The sequence below is a fragment of the Mastomys coucha genome, unplaced genomic scaffold (genome assembly GCF_008632895.1).
Source record: "Mastomys coucha isolate ucsf_1 unplaced genomic scaffold, UCSF_Mcou_1 pScaffold19, whole genome shotgun sequence".
Classification (NCBI taxonomy): Eukaryota; Metazoa; Chordata; class Mammalia; order Rodentia; family Muridae; genus Mastomys; species Mastomys coucha.
In genome coordinates, this window is record NW_022196901.1 from 24,583,733 (window position 1) to 24,602,580 (window position 18,848).

General features: G+C 41.2%; 1 long non-coding RNA gene across 1 annotated transcript; it reads left to right on the forward strand.

Annotated features, from left to right (window-relative positions):
• Positions 1-259: 259 nt before the first annotated feature.
• On the forward strand, positions 260-13,285 carry LOC116097435. The gene is made up of 3 exons (XR_004121428.1): positions 260-373; positions 10,476-10,527; positions 12,926-13,285. It is a non-coding gene; the product is annotated as an uncharacterized LOC116097435 (long non-coding RNA).
• The last annotated feature ends 5,563 nt before the right edge of the window (positions 13,286-18,848 follow it).

Sequence of the window (18,848 nt, forward strand, 5' to 3'; positions counted from 1 at the left end):
GTGGTGGTATATACAGGACTTGCTATGGTGGGAGAATTGGGTTCTAATGATGCCAAATAACCTTGGTTTCTGTTGCTTATGTTCTCTTGCTTGCCTCCTGCCATCTGATTATCTCTAGTGCTCCCTGCCTTCACTATATCTAAGTGGAACTTGTCCTGTCTGTGATCCTGGTTGTGTCCGAACTCGTCAGAGTTTAGCTGTCTCTGTGATCCTGTGATTCTGGAATCCTGTGATCCTGAGATTCTGGGTTTGTCAGAGCCCCTGGGAGTCAAGCTGCCTCTGGGACCCTGAGATCCTGATGTGACCAAGCTCCTAGCATCCTGTTATCCTGTGTTCCTGGGCATGTTAGGGTGCCTGGGATTGGAGCTTCTAGGTATTATGGGACTGGTTGTGGAGGTCATGCCAAAGTCTCATCAGGGCACTGGCTCAGACCATGCCACTGGTTGAGAGGAATTCCTGGGAGCCTGGGTCTTGCTGGTCCCAGTTGCTCTTGGTGTTGGGGCAGATGTTATGTCCTCTTCACCTCTGATACTGTGATCCTGGGTGTGTTAGAGTGTTTGGGAGTGGATCTTCCTCTGGGTCTTGTGGGGCTGGCTGCAGAGTTCATACCCAAGGTCTGCTCTGGGCACTAGCCCAGACTGTAAGTCACTTTTCTTCCAGTGGTTCTCACTAGTTCCAGGTGTCCATATCCCGGTGAATGACTCTATATTGGTATATCTAGGGGAGATGTTGTATTGATGAAATATTGTTTAATTTTTAGTATTTTGTCTTTTAAGTTTTATGCTAGAGTTAAAAGTGACTCTCATACTGCCATTATATTTTAGAGCATTATGAGCTTGACTATATATTTACATAACCAGAGGAGTTTGTACTTTCATTCATGTTTCACTGTGTAGTCCATGCCAGCCTTAATCTACTGGTAAGTCTGCTCCCTCAGTTCCCTGAAACTAGGATTACAGAGGTGAACTACCATACAACTTTCTAGACATTCAAGCCATGTAACCAGCTGCTGTGAGTCTGAGGCAGGAGAGTCAGAGGTGGGAGGCTAGTCTGGGCCACACATCTTGACTTTCTCACACAACATGTCAGTAGATTGTGCACGTTCTGAACAATGCCTATCAGGACTTCTACAGCAGGTCTGCTGCTTATGAACTCCTTTGGCCTTCGTTTATCTGGGATTCTTTTCTTCTTCCTCAGAAATAAAAGAGAGCTTTGCTAAACATGCTGTCTTGATTAGCCACTTTCCCAGCACTTTGAAAGCCCATTCCATTCTTTCCTGAATTATATGATTTCTGCTGAGAAAATGACTGATAGCTCTTTGGAGATCCTTTTATTTGTGGCATGTAACATTTCTTTTGCTGCTTTCAAAATACCCAGTATTTTGACACTTAGGAAGCAGTGGCAGGTGGAACTTTGTGAGTTCCAGGCCAGCCTGGTCTATATAATGAATTCCAAGACATCTGGAAATATGTAGAACGACCCTGTTTCAAACCAACCAATCAACCAACCAACCAACCAACCAACCAACCAACCAACTAACCAACCAACCAACCAACGAAGAACTTAATTTAGCAATTAAAAAGATAGAAACTATGTTAAAAATAAGATATTTAAGTTTCATGTTGTAACATGGCAAGCTCAATTGAGGAATTCAATTGGATCCACTAATCCTTGTAGGTGTAGTTGCTTGATTTTTATATTAGAGTAAAAAGATTTAACATAGTTGAGCCAGGTGTGAAGATGTATACTTTTAATCTCAGCACTTGAGAGACAGAGATGGAAAGATCTCAACTTTGAGGCTAGCTTATGCTGCAAAGTGAGATTCTGTTTCAACAAAAGCAAAATAGATAAATATTTTAATTACTTTCATAGAAATAAAAATCTGAACATCTATCCCCCCGTTTTTGTCAAACCAGCTATCCATTCATATCCCAAACCTTTGTTTTCAGGAATACCACGATACAGGATAGGCCATGTCCAACTCAAGGCACGAGAACCAACTCCGTGCTTGTCATTTCAAACTCCATACACAATAACTTCACTACCCTAGTAATTACTGTGTCCTTCCCAATTCCTTACTCTGTTTGGTGGTGTCAGAAAACCCACATCAGGCATGGACTTGAATGAGCCATAGCACAGCTGATCTCTGCCAACTTTCCTTGTGTCTGTACATCAGGAGCTGTGGCCTTTCCTTGGCAAGAGACCTTTAAGAGGAAGTGAGAACAAGGACACACACAAAAGCTGTATGGGGAACAAAGGCAGAAATGCATAAGGAGCAGGAAATGTGTGAGTAAGAGAACAATGGGGACTCCAGGTACAATGAAAGAGGATTTATGAACCCCCCAGGTATCACAGCTGCTCCTTTCTTGGCTCACTGTTGTCTTTGTGTGCACAAATACGAGCATGTACAGATTTTTGGCTGGTGATTCTAGTTGACTGCCAATTGTAAGTAAAATCAAGTCTGAGCTGATTCAAACACAATCCTTTGGAACAAATGTAGTTGTAGAGAAAAGCAAAACCTATATAAAGTAGCTATCGCATTCCATGCCAGGATGTGGTGGAATAATCAAATGAGTACCAAGATGACAGGTGCCACAGATGATGCTCAAAGAAGATGCCAGAACTGGAGGCAGGGGGAAACTGTCCTTTTTTCCCCCTTATTTGTTTTTGTGGATGGTAGATGATAGCCACTCCACACAACTTTCCTGCTCCTCTTTTCATTTTCTTCAGTTCTCGAGATTGAAGTTTATGTTAGATTGGGACTGAATGACAAACAAGCACTGTGCACGTAATCTGTATCCACAGTCTTCCTTTCATCTTTATTCAGACAGAGGGTCCCATCCACCAAGTTATCTAGTCTGGCCTTCAACTTACTTTCCCAAGTAGGTCTCAAACTTGATATCCTCTACCCAATCCCCCTGACTATAGGCTTGTACTATTAGGCCTGTCTCCACAGCTCTTATAGATGGTGCTGCAGAAAGTAGTTATCTCTCATAGTCATGGTTCCAAATTTTCAAGAGGGAAAATGATTTGTCCAGTTCTCAACAGCTGTCTCATTAGACACAGATGAGCTGAGGCCTGCATTTGTTAGTAATGCCTGACTGTAAGAGTCTATGTCTGTGGACTATATAGAAGTCAGGAACCAATTTTCTGAGTTTGTGGCTTGACTTCTCAGCCATTACCAAAAGATGGTCACATGTCAATGACCTGATTGTCACTATCTTCAGAAAAATATGGCATACATAATGATTATCAACCAACAGCAAAACCAAGCTCAAGAGTCTGCTCAAGCCAGGTGCTCATGGAACCTTGCTGTTAGTTCATTACAGAGCAGCTGTTTCACAGGGGTTCATGAGACAGTAGCTCAGGTCTGAAAGCTGGAATTCCCTCATCTTTCTTCTCCTCTCAGCTCTACAGCATCCTCTTGTATTTTGACTTATTACCTCAGTGCTGTTTCTGGAAATGCCTCTGTCTCTCCCTATCCCCTGGGGCTTTTTCTCATATAGCCTAGCCTCCTGTTTCCTGAGCCAGCATCAGGAGCAAGACACTATCTAGGCATGATCAGTTTTCTATTTCTTTATCCTGGTCCCTGTGAGAGGTTTATCTTCTGAAATATAAAATTATTTAAGTAAGAACTACATGTCAAAATGTAAGTTCCACTGTGGTTTTAAGCAGGCGGGGTCTGAAGTGAATGGAGATCATGTTCTAGATCAAGTCTAACAGTTATATTAAAGACGTCAGACAAAAACTGTGCTGATTAATGTAAATTATATGCTGACTCTAGGCACCAGATTAGACTATCAATTCATCATTTTACATACTGTGTTTTAATCACTCACCATTCAACATTGCTCCATCAATTATAGTAGGATGTTTTTGGTGATAGGTAAACAGAAAACAACTTAATGCAACTTACACAATAAGTTGTTTTAACAGGCCAGAGAGATGGCTCAGCAGGTAAAAGTTGATCTCCCAAAAGAAATAAAGGACCAGTTCCTGAAAAATCCTCTGACCTCCGTGGGTGTTCAATAGCACATGCACTTACATGTGTACACACACACACATGCATATACACACACCAAACAATACAACAACAATAAATTAAATAATAATAAAAAAGCTAGGTGTAATAGCACACACCTGTAATATCAACACTAAGGAGGCTGAGGCAGGAGAATAATGTTGTCCAAGGCAACACAGGAGTACATAAAAGCTAGCATTTAAAAGGGCTGGTTGGCAGGGCCACAGAGAACATTAAGGTCCAGTCTCTTTCCTGCTTTTCCTCAGTGTCAGCCAGATGTGACCTACTGATTGGCTTCTCTTAGGATGCTACATTGGCTGTCATAGTCCTAGCAACCACATGGAGAGTCCTCAGAAGGATTGCTTTTTATCACCAGTCAAATTATTTCCCAAAAGCCTTAGGCAGATGTCTTACCTCACTGAGATAACCGAATCATGTCCAAGCTGACACTAATGGTGAATGGGGTAGGATTCAATATTAGATTTCAGGACTAAGGTCTCCCAGAAACACCTGTCTATACCCAACCCGTCAGTGTTCTGTTAGCAATAGTTTGGATAAATAAGTGACTATGTTCGCTCCACCCTCACATCTAAGATGGCACTTTATCCTTAATATGAAGATGCCAGTCTCACTAAACCAAGACAGGGTGATAATCACAGCCACTTCCACTTAGCCAGTTGTCCTATTCCAGCTGTGTAGGAAGCTCAGCTGTGCTGAAATGTGTAGTGATCATAAAAGCAGTGACAATAGTGGATGACTGATTAGCAAGCATATATCTTTGCCAGGCCTGGGTTAAGTGCTTTACATACTACAGGGGATGCTTGTCCTGGTGTGTTGGTACAAGCAAGGCACAACATTTAAGGAAGCATTCACTCTGACAGATGTATATGTGCAATCAGGCATCTGAAAATTGATGCCTCTTAAATTTTGTACCCTGTAGTCATAGCTTGTCTGGCCCAACTCTCCAGACTCATCAGGACACTCAGAACTAATGACTCTCCGTTACTAGGAGAGAATGTTGGCATCAGAAAAGAGCTTCTGAATCCAGTGATGATGTCGCCCATAGGCAACAGGGATCTGTGCATCTGTTGCCATGGCAACCGCCACATGTTCACCTGCCCGCCCTGACCTGTACCAATGGTGCATGAAGTTATGTCACGGCCCAAATAAAAAGCAGAGGCCCCCTGACCTCCTCTTTCTTTCTTTCTTCTTTTTCATCATCCCCTTTGTCCCTTTCTTCCCCCAATAAACCTCTCTCCTGTGGAACTGTGTTGGCTTGGTATGATCTGTCCATTCTGACACAACAAAGAAGGCCTGGGTAGTCATAGAATCTCTAAAAAGGAACTGCTCTCAGCTTCTTTGTCCAAAGTCTTAATCCCTTTCACTGGCAGCCTCCATCTAATGACTGTTAAATACAGAGTATAAAGTCCGAATATTTGAGCTCAAATAAACTCAGAGGGGGTTCATCTGCAATGCTCCACATAGCTTCAGGGCTTGATCTAACTGGGCAATGAGAGAATGAAGACAGGACAAACACACAGACACACAACAGAAAAGCTGGGCTTAGGTGGGCTGTAGTTACTTTGGTGGAGGTCACCAACTGCAATGACAGCAATGAGAAACCTCAGTGCATTTATTTTATGCATCTGAATCAAAGAGGAAGGCTTATTATATGCAGATGATAAGGATGCAAGATTTAGCTAATCCCAGTAGTAGGTCTGTAGGGGAATAGGTTCAGACTGCACTAGAGGAAGCTGTGGTTGATGGTTTCTGCATAGTCAGTATTCACATTCTGACCAGAGGAAGGCTTTACCACCCCTCTGAGTCTCATCCAGGGAAGGTTTTGTCATTCCTATGCACCTAGTATTGGGGTCCTTGATATGGCTGTGCCCATATATTTACTCATGACTCCCTACAATCATCTTCCATCTAAAGCATCCCACAGTGTTAGGTGAGGACTGTCTTATAGCTATGTTACAGATTTTTCTTCTTTTGCTCCATGCTTTTCCTTCACTGGAAAGGATATTCACAAATTCTGTGCATCATTCAAACTTCCAGCATGAAGATCTAGCTTCTCTTCTCAGACAGGGTCTCACTGTGGTAGGTCAAACTAACTTTGAACTCATAATCACCTACTTTACCTTTCCCAATGCCCAACACAGATACAACTGCTGAACTTGTCCCAGCGACAATAAGTGAGGAATAACCTCAAGAGTGGGCTCTAAAATAAGTTCACTTTTGCAATAAAGTGAAAGACTGATAGACCTGATGAGTAAATCAGTTCAGTTGTTAAAATCTGCCCTGTGGCAATGGAAAAAGGAAACAGTAGAAGTGAGCAAACTGGTATGAAGCATAGGTGAGAGAGGGGGCAGATAATAATTACATGTAGTTAGATGACTACTCTCAGAAAAGAGAGGTGTATTCCAGAATGACAATGAAAATCTGTATGTGCTTAGCAATTTAAACAAAATGTAAGGTTTGACAATTATATAATGTATATTGATATGGAATCCCTCCTGGTACCATGTAAGTATGAACAATTTTAGGTGTCAATTTTAAAGTGATAAATGTGAATTACAGACATCTTTAGACATATACTATATATTGAGAGATTAAATTCTCATGTGCTATAGCCAAGACTACACTGGACAAAACAGCAGAACCATTTTGGAGGCTAAATGCTCAATCACAAAGAACATATCAAATTCTAGTCTCTGTTTTGTTATTATTGTTTTGTCTTGGTTACCTTTTTATTGCTGTTATAAGATACTATGACCAAGGTAACTTTTATAAAAACGAGTCTGTGGGGAGTGGGGTATAACAGTTTCAGAGGGTGAGTCCATGAACATCAATAATGGCAGGGAGCAAGGCAGTAGGTAGGTATGGTGCTGGAGCAGTAGATGAAAACTTACATCTTTATCCACAAGTTGGAGACAGAGAGGAAGAGAGAGGGGATAAAGGAAGGAAGGGAAGAATGGAGAGAGAGTGGGGAGGGGAGAGAGAAAGAGAGAGAGAGAGACTGAGAGGAGAGAACTGGGAACGCAAGGGCCCATTTCCAGTGACACACCTCCTCTGGAGGACCAAGGATTCATACACATAAGTCTATGCAGGTTATTCTTTTTCAAGCTACCACATTTGGAAAACAATAGTTTTACTTTGCTTTGCTTTTGAGACAGGATTTCATATATCCTAAGCTGTGACCCTCCTTCTGCTGAGGGCTGATTCATCAGACCCCACCTTGCCACAGATAACCACACCTCTCTGCCCACCTCCTGCTAATTGCCACTCCTCTCTCCAAGTTCCAGTTATGCCGGAAGTCCCGCCTCCAGAGACTGAAGGAGAAGTTGCTGATTGGGCCAAGTTGCTGACGAACTTGGGGGAGGGGTTTTTGCCTTACCTATTCTACCTGGTTTTGCTTGTAACAACGTGTATTGAATGAAAGATGGCTGATTGAAGAGAAGTAAAACTTGTTGTAAAGCCCCATATTTCCTGGCTCTGATAAGTCTACCTTTTAGTAGTCTCTCTCTCTCTCTCTCTGTCTCTGTCTCTCTGTCTCTCTCAGACAGGGTTTCTCTCTGTATAGTCTTGGAACTTATTCCATAGATCAGGCTGGCCTTGAACTCACAGAAATCTGCCTGTGTCTGCCTCCAATGTGCTGGGGTTAAAGGCATGTGCCATAACCTCCCATTTGTTTTTAAGATGTAATTTAAAAAATATATATAATATATATGTTTGTGTGTTTGTTTATGTGGAGCCTTGTAACTGCAGAGATTAGAAGAGGGTGTCAGATTCTGTCAAGTGGAGTCATAGGTTGCTGTGAGCCACCTGACATGGGTGCTTAGAACCTAAATAGGGTCTCTTGCAAGACCAGTATGCACTCTTAAGCACTAATCCACCTCTTCAGCCCTGTGCTTTGAACAGAGCTCATTGTAATCAACAGAATATTTCAGAAATGACAAGTGACTTCTGGAGCTAAGCCATGAAAGGTATTTATGTTTTTGGACTACCCTCTCTGGAGAAAAGCTGCTTTCCACATTTCTGAGATCATCAAGAACCCTTTTTGAAGAGACCCATAGAGTAAGAAACTGAGAATTCCTGACAATTACCAATAAGTAACTGACACTTCCTGGCAACATTCACATTATGAACTCTCTTGGAAGTGATCCTTCAGTCCTCAGCTTTCAAGTGACAGCAACACCAGTTAACATCTTGACTCCAATTGAGCCTTGAGTCAGAAATTGTGAGCCAACATGCTTTGTTGTTTTAAGTTGTTAGATTTTGATGCTAATTTGTTATATAGCAATAAACAACATGCCCCCACAGTAGCAATTCCTACATCTCATCTTGATCATGAGATATCACTAGAATTAAATAGAACATAACCCAATTGGGAATGTTCTGGGCTTTTAAGAAAAGAAATTATATTTTCCTCTAATAAACTTCAGGATCCAGCTAGCAGCATATGCAACAGTAATTATTATACTTTATTTTTAAGGGGTAATTACACCCCAGAAGACAGGTCTAAGACATAATAAAGATGGATCTTGGCAATGATGGAAACCATTAAATACAGGTGCCAGAACCTCTATGGGAAACACTAAAAGGATGGACCACAAAGATCAGAGTAAGCATACCAGAATATGTATGCTACATAAGATGAGAAAACATACTAGCTGGCTTTGCTCCACAAGTGGGACTAGAAGAAGTTTTGTCTACCAAACTATAGAATCTATCTATCTATCTATCTATCTATCTATCTATCTATCTATCTATCTATCCATCTCTCTTTCTCTCAAAGGAATGGCTACATATCACTAAGAATTTCCACAGCAACCATCATTTTGGGGACCAAGGATGATAGATGATAGATGTTCTACAGCTATTAATAGTAATAGTGATAGTGGGATCCTGAAAATAGATACAAAGTGGTCACAAGTGTCATATTCCATAGAGAAAGGGAATAGAATACAAGACAATAATGGTAAAGTCCAACTACATGAGCAAAGAAGTCAAGAATGGTAATCAAACCAGAGACACCCTGATGAAAAGTTAGTATCTTTAGCCCAATTCTATATTCAAACCAATGTTCTGTCTTAGAATCTACTCACTAAAAGTGAGGCAAGCTCTCTACAAAGAAAGGTCCTGTGATACCATGCTGAGTATATTATACTAAGTTTGATCTTTCCCTAAAGATATGTATGCTCACTTATACAGGTAACCATATACAGGGAAAGGGAGAAATTCTAAGCATTTTGAGAACAGTTGGCATAGACGGCAAGTTGACACTGAAATCTGGGGGAGCCAAAGCAACATAACTCTCCCTGTCCCATTCAACTAGAGAAGACACACATGGATGCCAATTAACAAACAGAATTTTTCTTGCAGTAATTACCCTGATCCCTGGACTTGCCTAGTAAGCATTTTCTTGTCCATAAATTCATTGAGTAGATATACTTACTGGCAGAGTCCTGTACATTATCTTTTGAGAGCTTTTAAAACTGCCCCTTCCCAGACTAGCCATAATAGTAAAAAACAGTATTTGGTTCTTTTGAAAAGGCCATACAGGAGTGGTATGGGTCCCAATCACATTGCCATTTAATTCACATGTCTGACGTCTACAAAGGCAGGTCATTGTGGGGGATGACTGTTGACTTACTCCAAGTCCTGAGCACTGGACCCAATTGTAACAACTTTGCCATGTGGGAAAACTTTTTAAAGTTAGGATTCTGATGTATAGCCCAATCTGGACTGGAGCATGTGGTCCTCAGCCTCTCTACTGTAGGTATTACAGGTAAAAACCACCATGATAGCTTCGGGTTAAATAGCTTGACTAGAGCAGATTAGCATTACCCCAGGAACAACAAATACATACTTTCAGTCTCTATCATTAGGGAAGATCAGAAACAATTATTAACTTAGGACACATAACAATTGTAGTTCAGGTCACATTTCAATGATCTGTCAATCTACTGAACCAGTAGCAAAATGTAGGAGGCCTTATTAAATGACTTGCCTTTCTGATGATAGGAGATAAGCCTTGCACAGAGACAATGTCTTACACTATTGTTGGTCATTACTTCTACCAGGGGACCCAGCAAGTATCTCATTTAATGATAAGGTTTGGTTAACACATATCTTTGTACCAGGAGAACAATGGTTAGTATTGTGATCAAGGAACTGACTCTGATCACCAAGAAGCTGTGAGACTGTGTTTTCAGAATGTGAACAGCAGGAACTATGTTTGGTACCCAGACAATCTGGTTTGGTATCTCTTGATGGAAATTTGGTTAAGTTTTCAGTCAGAGCCTAATTTTGTGTCCACTAAGCAAACTACCTGAACCAGATATAGGGAAGCTAGAACTGGTAGTAACAGTGAGTGAATGTACTCTTGAGAGCAGTTGCTAGAGATAAATCTAGTTTATTTTATTCACTCTTCTCTTGTAAATTTCCCTAGGTAAAGAAGCCTAGAGACAACTGGAGAGTAATTCCCAGAACTTACTAAAGAAGTAAGTGAGCACATACTTTTAATTCTAGCACTAGAGAATCAGAGGCAGGAGGATCTCTGTCAGTTCAAGACTAGTCTGGTCTACAGAGCTAGTTCCAAGACAGCCAAAGCTACGCAGAGAAACCCTGTCTTGAAAACCAAAAACCAAAATGACAACAACAACAGCAACAACAACAACAACAACAACAACTACAAGTGAATCTATGGCATACCACTCAGCATTACTGGTTCTTTCAGGGCCTGAGAACACACTTCTTCCCCTTCTGTGAGTAGGGTGGCTAGCAACTGTGAAATGAACCCCTCTGCTGAAGAGTTACTATCCCCTGCTGAAGAGATTCTTTATTCACGATTACACTTCCCTTCTAGGAACAGCCTATGTTCAACGACTGATGAATGTGAGATTGTAAGTCTCACTTTTATCAGTTCAGGAGGGCTCTGAAGTGTGGTTTGCAACTGTAGCCACTGTGGGATTAATGAGTTCTTTCTTACAACTATGTCATGATTTGTGTTCTCCCTCAGCTCAAAAAATGCTACCTTAGCTTTCCAAGAGGACACAAGACTACTTAGTGACCTCTCTGCATGCAAATCTTCACCTCATAATCTTTGTCTAAGAACTCAACCTCACAGATAGTCAACTTCTTCCCTACTATGAAGTCCCAGTGCAGGTACTTTCAAGAGGAGCTCTCACAGCCCTTCTGCTGAGGCCTTCCTGAGGCAATGGGCAGAAAACTTTAGGCCCTGTGGTCCTTATTCTCATACACACACACACACACTCCAGTTTACAGAAGTAACTCAAGTTCTATGAGGCTTAGCAAACATGTATACACCTTGATTTTGGAGCCTATGTATTTAACTGATAATACACCCTGCTTCTGTGCTAGAATTAGTCAAGTTTCCCCTGATGAGACCCTGGATTCAACCAGCTGGGTACTCTCTGGAAACCACCAGGAGGTTTTAGAGCAAGAAAGGGAAGATCTGCTGGCCAATTTCCCTGTCTAAATTCCATTTCACATTGTGGGTCCCAGGGACTAGCAAGAGCTTGTACCCATGCTGAGTGTGAATTTGCTTGTGACACTGCCCAGAGGAATGGCCCTGACCTGAGCTGCAGCCCTCAGCCCCAGTATTCCTCCCAGATTTGCACTGAGATGGCTCAACTGCACAGTGATGCTGGTTTTATGAATCCAGTTGGCTAGTAAGTGATCTTTAGGAAGGTGCTTACATAGCTGTAGAGATCAAGTTTGTATCAAGTCTCACTTTCCTCCTAGAGTAAGGTTAGCTCTCTTCATCTTTTGAAGATTATAAATGACAGCATTAGACACAGGAAATGCTCTATGTGAATGTGATTTAAGTGACCTGTGGCAGATCATAATCAGCTGCTGAAGGTCATCTAGAAGCCTTTATGTCTTTTAATAACTTTGTTCTTGATTTTCATTCTATGAAGAGTTTCTTAGTGTCAGGATTCCCATCAATTTCTGTACATGTAACATCAAGTGACACAAAGGGCAATGGAGTGTATGGTCACTTTTCACAAGAACTTCCCTGGTACAACTTCCATATATAACATCCCTGGCTGGCAACCCTTCTTTCTTCCCTAAGTACAGTGTGTGTTCTGAGGAATGCTCCTGGGCCCTCCCTTGGGGACTTTCTGAGGCAATGAAAAGAAAGAAACTCTAGGTATTACTGCTCCAGCTCTGACACACATGGTCTTCAGTATCCCAGGGACTTACCTTCTATGGCTCCCAACAATGGTTTTCTGGTTCAGAAAGTCTGCCTTCTTCCTGTGACTCACTTGTCAAGTTTCAGTATTGTCCTTGCCTTTCCTTGTCATTTCCTGTTCTCACCATGTCAGGTGTTCCCGGACTATCTTCACTAAGAAGTCTTTCCTGCATCCTCCCTAAAGTATCATCTCTGAGGACCCCATTCTACCTAGATAATACTGGAAGCTATGACAAAGTGCTTTTGTACAGACATTGGACTATAGTCACTAGCCCTCAGTGCTATCTGATCCCACTATGGAGTCAGAATACTATTTCTACTCTTAGATTCTCTTACATACTGAAATGTGATCCCAGGGAAGTCCCTTAACAGCACCACTGTCCTCTTTTGTAAGGATAACAGTGCTCAGCCAGTGTTCCTACTGAGAGCTGAGGAGGTAAAGTGGGGGAAACTGACCTTTATGATTTAAAGACCAGTCTGAATGTCAGCTACCATTAATATATGGTTCCTCTCCAGTGTGCTCTCTGAGGCTATGTCTCTTCCTTCTTTTATCCCTGGGCCATATCTAGTATAGTAAGAATGAAAGCTAATATTAGGCACCAAGTTAGAAACAAATACCTGAAAGTACTGGGCTATCAGAATTAAGGTGAAATTCTAAACATATTACATTTATTGTTTCACAGAGTGATTCTGAAACATCTTCATCAGAGAAGCATCCTGGAAAGGGTGTGAGAAGCTGTGCACAGACTCTCTCTTCAGTGGAAACCTATCCCTGCAAACCTACTCTGAGCATAACAGGAATGTCAAAGCACATTGGCATGGGCCAATATCATTATAGGAGAGTGAACTCTAGAACACCCATTGGCTTCCTGTTCCTCAACGTTGTTACTTTTAAACACCCAGCTTTTAACACAATTTCACTGCAATCCTATCTGTTGCATGGTTTGCTCAGTTCCTCTTCAGTACCTGATGCAACCTAGTGTTTTCCACTGCTTTCTAGTTTGCAGAGTTCCCTAGAAGACAGAAATGAAAGTGATGATTAAGAAGATTGTACTCCAATTTCAAATGTTTGACCTAAACATTGATTCCCCCACCCAACCCCTCCCATTCCTGTCTCCTTGCCCTCCAAAGGGGGAAATTACATTTTTAACACAGTGTTAAATCTCTGGTTTGCACAGTTACGTGTAGGTTTGCAATCTTTAGATGAAGATTTAGCCCACTTCCTGGGGACTACATGAAGCAGAACTTAGAGAAATCACATTTTTTTCTCCATCTTTTGAAAACACAGGAAGGTTTAAATGCTAGGAGTATACCACGTCTTCATAATGTCATTTAGAAATAATGAAGCTTATATCCATCTTATCTGAGTTGACCCATTTTCTATAGCCAGTCTTGCTTCCAGGTTAAATTATTCCAAGCATCATGTCTGAAATGGAGAGAAGCATAGGAAGAATTTAAAACAGTAGAAAGGAAGATGATAGGGAATCTTTCATCAGGTCTTCTCATGAAGTTCACAGTTCTCTCTGAAACACCATTAGATTTCTCACTTGAGTTTTTTGGTTTGTTTTTTTTTGTAAAGTACTCAAACTTGAATAGTATAGACAGACTAAAAATAAAGGGGCTCTGTGGAATATGAATACAAACATTTTCCAGGGTAGTCTGATGAAGATATGATCATTTGAAACCAAGTTCTACTGGAATCTGACAGATAATTCAATATGTAAATTCACCATGAGGCTTTAAAAAGAAAACAATTTATCATGAAATCTGCCAACATAGCAGAAGGTAGATTAACAGACAACTCAAAAAATTCCTGAAAGGTTTTTTCTATGGATGAAGGAAACTTCTGGTATAGTCAACAGTTTAAAATCTGAGTTTACTACTACCTCAATGTATATATTCAGAACCAATCTTTATAATTATAAAACTAAGCAAAACACTCACTGATCAGAAGTTTGCAGAATACTTATTAGTCTAATGTGTTAATGCAAATCATACTAATGAGACCTTGTAATGGAGGATGGAGTGGGCTTCCAGGATAGAGCTGACTTATCAAGCCTTAAAGTATAAGCAGAAACTGGACAAGAAAAGAGAAGGAAAAGTCTGCAAGGAGGGCAGAATGGGCAAATATCAGGATGAACAAGAGAACAGCCCAGATACCCAACCAGCAAGCATTCTCCTCATACAGTATGTTTCCACATGCAGTGTTCAAGAAGCCACTGCATCCCCCATGGCTCTGGATTCTGGACAGACAGGCTTTTGGGGGGACCCTGTAGCCTGTGAAGTCTATTATAACAGTCAATATTACACAATGGCACCCCAAGCTTCACTACCTCAGTGTCTCTCCATCACCACTGAGAACACCTTGAAGTGAGCTGAGAAAGGAGCTCTCTCCAAATCCTCCATGCCTACCTGCTGTCATGCAGAGGTTCTGAGAGGTGCTCAACCTCTTCTGAATCTTTCAGAGCAATAGTCCTTGTGTGTTTCTCTCTTTCCCCTGCATTCCTTTGAAACCAAATTACTTGGGACTTGACTGTGTGAGGTACTGGGGTAGAAATAAATTGTTAAATCACTCTAGAAAATCATCACCCCTACCCCTGCCATGTTCTCAGAATCCCCACCTTTTTAAAACCTGCCAGTTTGTGGTGCAGCCAAGTTCTTTCTCCCCAATTTATGTTTCTCTCCAGGCAGCTGGTTCTCCCACCACCACTGATTTTTGGCTGGTTTCATGCAAGTTTGGTAGAGGCCCTCTGTGCCTCATTCCTGACACTGGACATGGAGGAGGCCCTGCCACTTCACTGCATCCTAAGGTCAGCACAAATGCATGGTTCTTCAGCACTCAAACTGGTAAGAGCAGGTGCTAGTAGAGAGAAAAATGGAGCAGTTAAGGATGCTGGTTTATCACATACTGTAATTATGAGTGTTGGAGTGTGCATATAGATTGATTATTCAATAAGTAAACTTTTTTTTAAGGGCTAAGAGTACAGTTCAATGATATAAAGCATTTGCTTAGCTTGTGCAGAGGCCTGAGTTAGGGTCTCAAGCACCAAAATAAATAAATACCTAGAGGGTATAATATTAACAGTCATTATCCATATCAGCTGCTGCTCATTTGTCCACTACAGCTACTACTACTGCTGCTGCTACTACTGCTACTGCTGCTGCTGCTACTACTGTGCGGTAAGGAGAAAAGCTTCAGGAAAGTACAGCTCACTAGAAAGATGCAACTGATATTGGTCAAATGGAACAAACTTTCAACAGCAGGATAAGGAAGCTCTGATTGTGACATATAGCATGATGGCCATTTGATAATGGGGGGACCCAATACCATTTCAGTGAGAGAGGAGTTCTTTCAGTGCATACTGATACATAAATGATAACTGTGTAAGGGGGTGGCTAAATTAACTCACCTTTGCTAATCATTTTACAATATATGCCTATTTTAACTTTTCACATTGTATGCCTTGAATGCATATAATTTCTGGTAATTGTTCCTTCGTAAGGCTAAAATATATTTGAGGGTTTTTAAATCTTAACCTCTGTTTCCAGTTTGCTAGAGAAATACTCCCCTTTTCATGAGCTACTTGTGGTCACTAGAATAGAAAATAAGAGCTGAGTCAGAGAGTCAGCTGAAGCCCCACAACCCCTCTGCTTGCTGACTGACTCATGTTACTTATGTTACTCAGAAATGCCATTGGACTGAACACATTTTATGTGAAAGATTTGTACCCTTTAAAATAGCCCTATTCTGAGGTGTATTTGGTTCAAAAAATATGGTACAAAAGTGATCACTTCTTACTACTCAGAGTAACTGCAGAATAACAGTAAGTGACCACTACCCCAAAGTTTCTAGAGCCCCACAAGAAAAGTTTGGTCTTTGGCAAAACTCAGCAGTGGTTAAATCCACCTCTGAAGACAGCACCCCTGTAGTGGGGTTGCTGGCACTCTCTCTATCACTGTTCTGAGGGAACCCTAAAGCTCTGAGTGGTTCCCTTGCTTTTACAGATATTTGCCCTGAGGTCTGCACTGTGGCCCTTCTGATTCTCTTCAGACCCAGTGCACCAAAACACACCCTACTTTCCTGTAGTTCATCCCACAACTATTTTTAATCAGTTCAGAGAAATCTCAGGGAGATCATTTCTATGCTTATGTGACTTAAAAAAAAAAAAACCACACACACACACACACACACTCAATCTCTCTAGGCCAAGGCTTCTTTATCAGAACAATTAGATCCTAAATTTCTATGTCATATGAACTTGGCAAAAGTACAAAGCGATTCCTCACTATTTCCTGTTTTTCTGTTATTTCTGGTTAGTCCCACAAACTTCCACTGTAGACTCATGTCTATATCTATATCATATTCAGCTCCTTGAATAGATACTGTCCATTCCATACTGACCCACTTAGTCAGGCAAGACCTACCCCTCACAGTTCTGATAGTAAATTCCTGCTTAGTGAAGAGACAAAATAAAGAATGTGTGACTGCGTGCGTGCATGCATGAATGAATGAATAAATGACTGGATGAATGAGCAAACAGAATGATCAATGAATGGGCAATCTTACTAGTTACCCACGTTATGCCTCTCACTGAGGGTCTTTGTCAACCAGCACATTGCCATAATCAAATCCTCCCAGATCCGTGTCTCATCTAAAGTCTGTATGGATGGTGAGATTCTTACTGCAGTGTTTCTGAGCTTGCTCATGTTTTATTTGCTTGGTGGTCTTATTTTTAAACAATGCCAGGAGTCTTCAGAACCTGGAAAACAGGAGGAGCAGTTTGCAAGTTTGCCCTGTGAAGTCTGGAATTCCTGCTCACCTTAATTACAGGCAGGTGGGTGTCTAGGAGCTGGAATCCTTTTTTCAGAGGAATACCACTATTTAATCTAATTTGTGGAAAGCCCTGAAGCACACCCCATCCAGGGCCTTCAAATAGATAAAATTGCTCAGTAGTGATATCCACAGGTTTATCCACTTTGTCTTTCCTTCTCAGAAATGGCTATCCTCTTCCCTCAGATTCCTGGGTGCTGTGATTGATTCTAAATGAGCAATTCCATGTCCAGCGAATCCAGTGGGATTTCTATAAATGTGTGCTGGCTCCTGAGGTATTTCCAGGCGTCAGTGATATATCTCAGAATTCTTTTACTCCAAGGAGATTTTCCTTTGCTTTTCACAAATTCACCTGGAGTTTCTAATTAGCAGCTTCTATTTTAGCCCTTTCTATTCTCAACACAATTGAAACACAAATGGTCTCTAAGAAGCGAAGGGGTTTTGTTGTTAGGTTTTGTTTTGTTTTTCCCTTTTTTGAATGTTTTGTAATAAAATGTAGTAAATACAATGTAGAATTTAACTATGTTTTTATTTCATGAGGTGAAAAATTCTTAAGGGAGATAAATTTATCAGCTATTTCTGAAAAGGGGAGAAGGAGGGAGGAAAGCCCTGTGGATATCCCCACTGACCAGTTTTAAAGGCCCTGGATGGGGTGGTTCAGGTTTTTCCACAAGTTAGATTAGAAGGTGGCATTCCTCTGAAAAGAGAAAAAGAGATGGGAGCCGCTGGATTTACCTGCCTGTAATTAAAGCGACTCCTTGGAGCAAACCTGCAAACTGACTCACAGGCTTTCCAGGTTCTGAAGCTGCATGGATCATGAAAGCTTTTCAGCATCTGCGTCTCCTGTTAGTCCCATCACTACAAACTCCATTCACATCTGACTTAGAACAAGAGAGCTGGCAGTTTGGACGTATCCCTAGATGACCACGCATCAGACTAGTCTGCTAGTTGGCATCTGCATCAGAAAACAACAACAAAAAAAGAGACCATGTCTCAAAAAAGATGAAGGTGAGGACCCATGCTGAAGCCAAGGAGTATCATAACACACACATGATCACATTTATACACAAGAATGAGCCCCCCTTTCTCTCTCTCCCTCCTTGTTCCCCATCCTCAAAACACTATTTCTTTTACATACATAGGCAAACACGACTGTAGTGTAGCTGTCAAGAGTAACTCTTATTCTTATGTGTAAAAGATATTAATAGTAAATAATGATGTTATAGTATTTAGTATTTACATTTTATAATACAATAATAGAAGTTTACAAGAAGGCTAGAGAGATGGCTCAGTGGTTAAGAGCACCGACTGCTCTTCTGAAGGTCCTGAGTTCAAATCCCAGCAACCACATGGTGGTTCACAACCATCCATAATGAGATCTGACATCCTCTTCTGGTATGTCTGAAGACAGCTCCAATGTACTCACATAAAATAAATAAATAAATCTTAAAAAAAAGAAGTTTACAAGCTTCAGAAGTCTAAATTACAATACAGATGAGTAAAACATTGAAAATAAATTCTTTAAATGCCATTGACACACATTGGCTGTTTACAAAGTTGCTAATCCTGCAGAGCATGCTCCTGGGAACCAGGACAGCATCAGAGGAACTGCAACGAAAAAACCCTGCCTTTAACCGACACTGCTTCTAACCGACACTGCTTCGGGCTCAGAAGGGGCATTCTCTCACTCTCACACCTGAAAGTGGTTTTCTTTTCTTCCTTCCTTCCTTCCTTCCTTCCTTCCTTCCTTCCTTCCTTCCTTCCTTCCTTCCTTC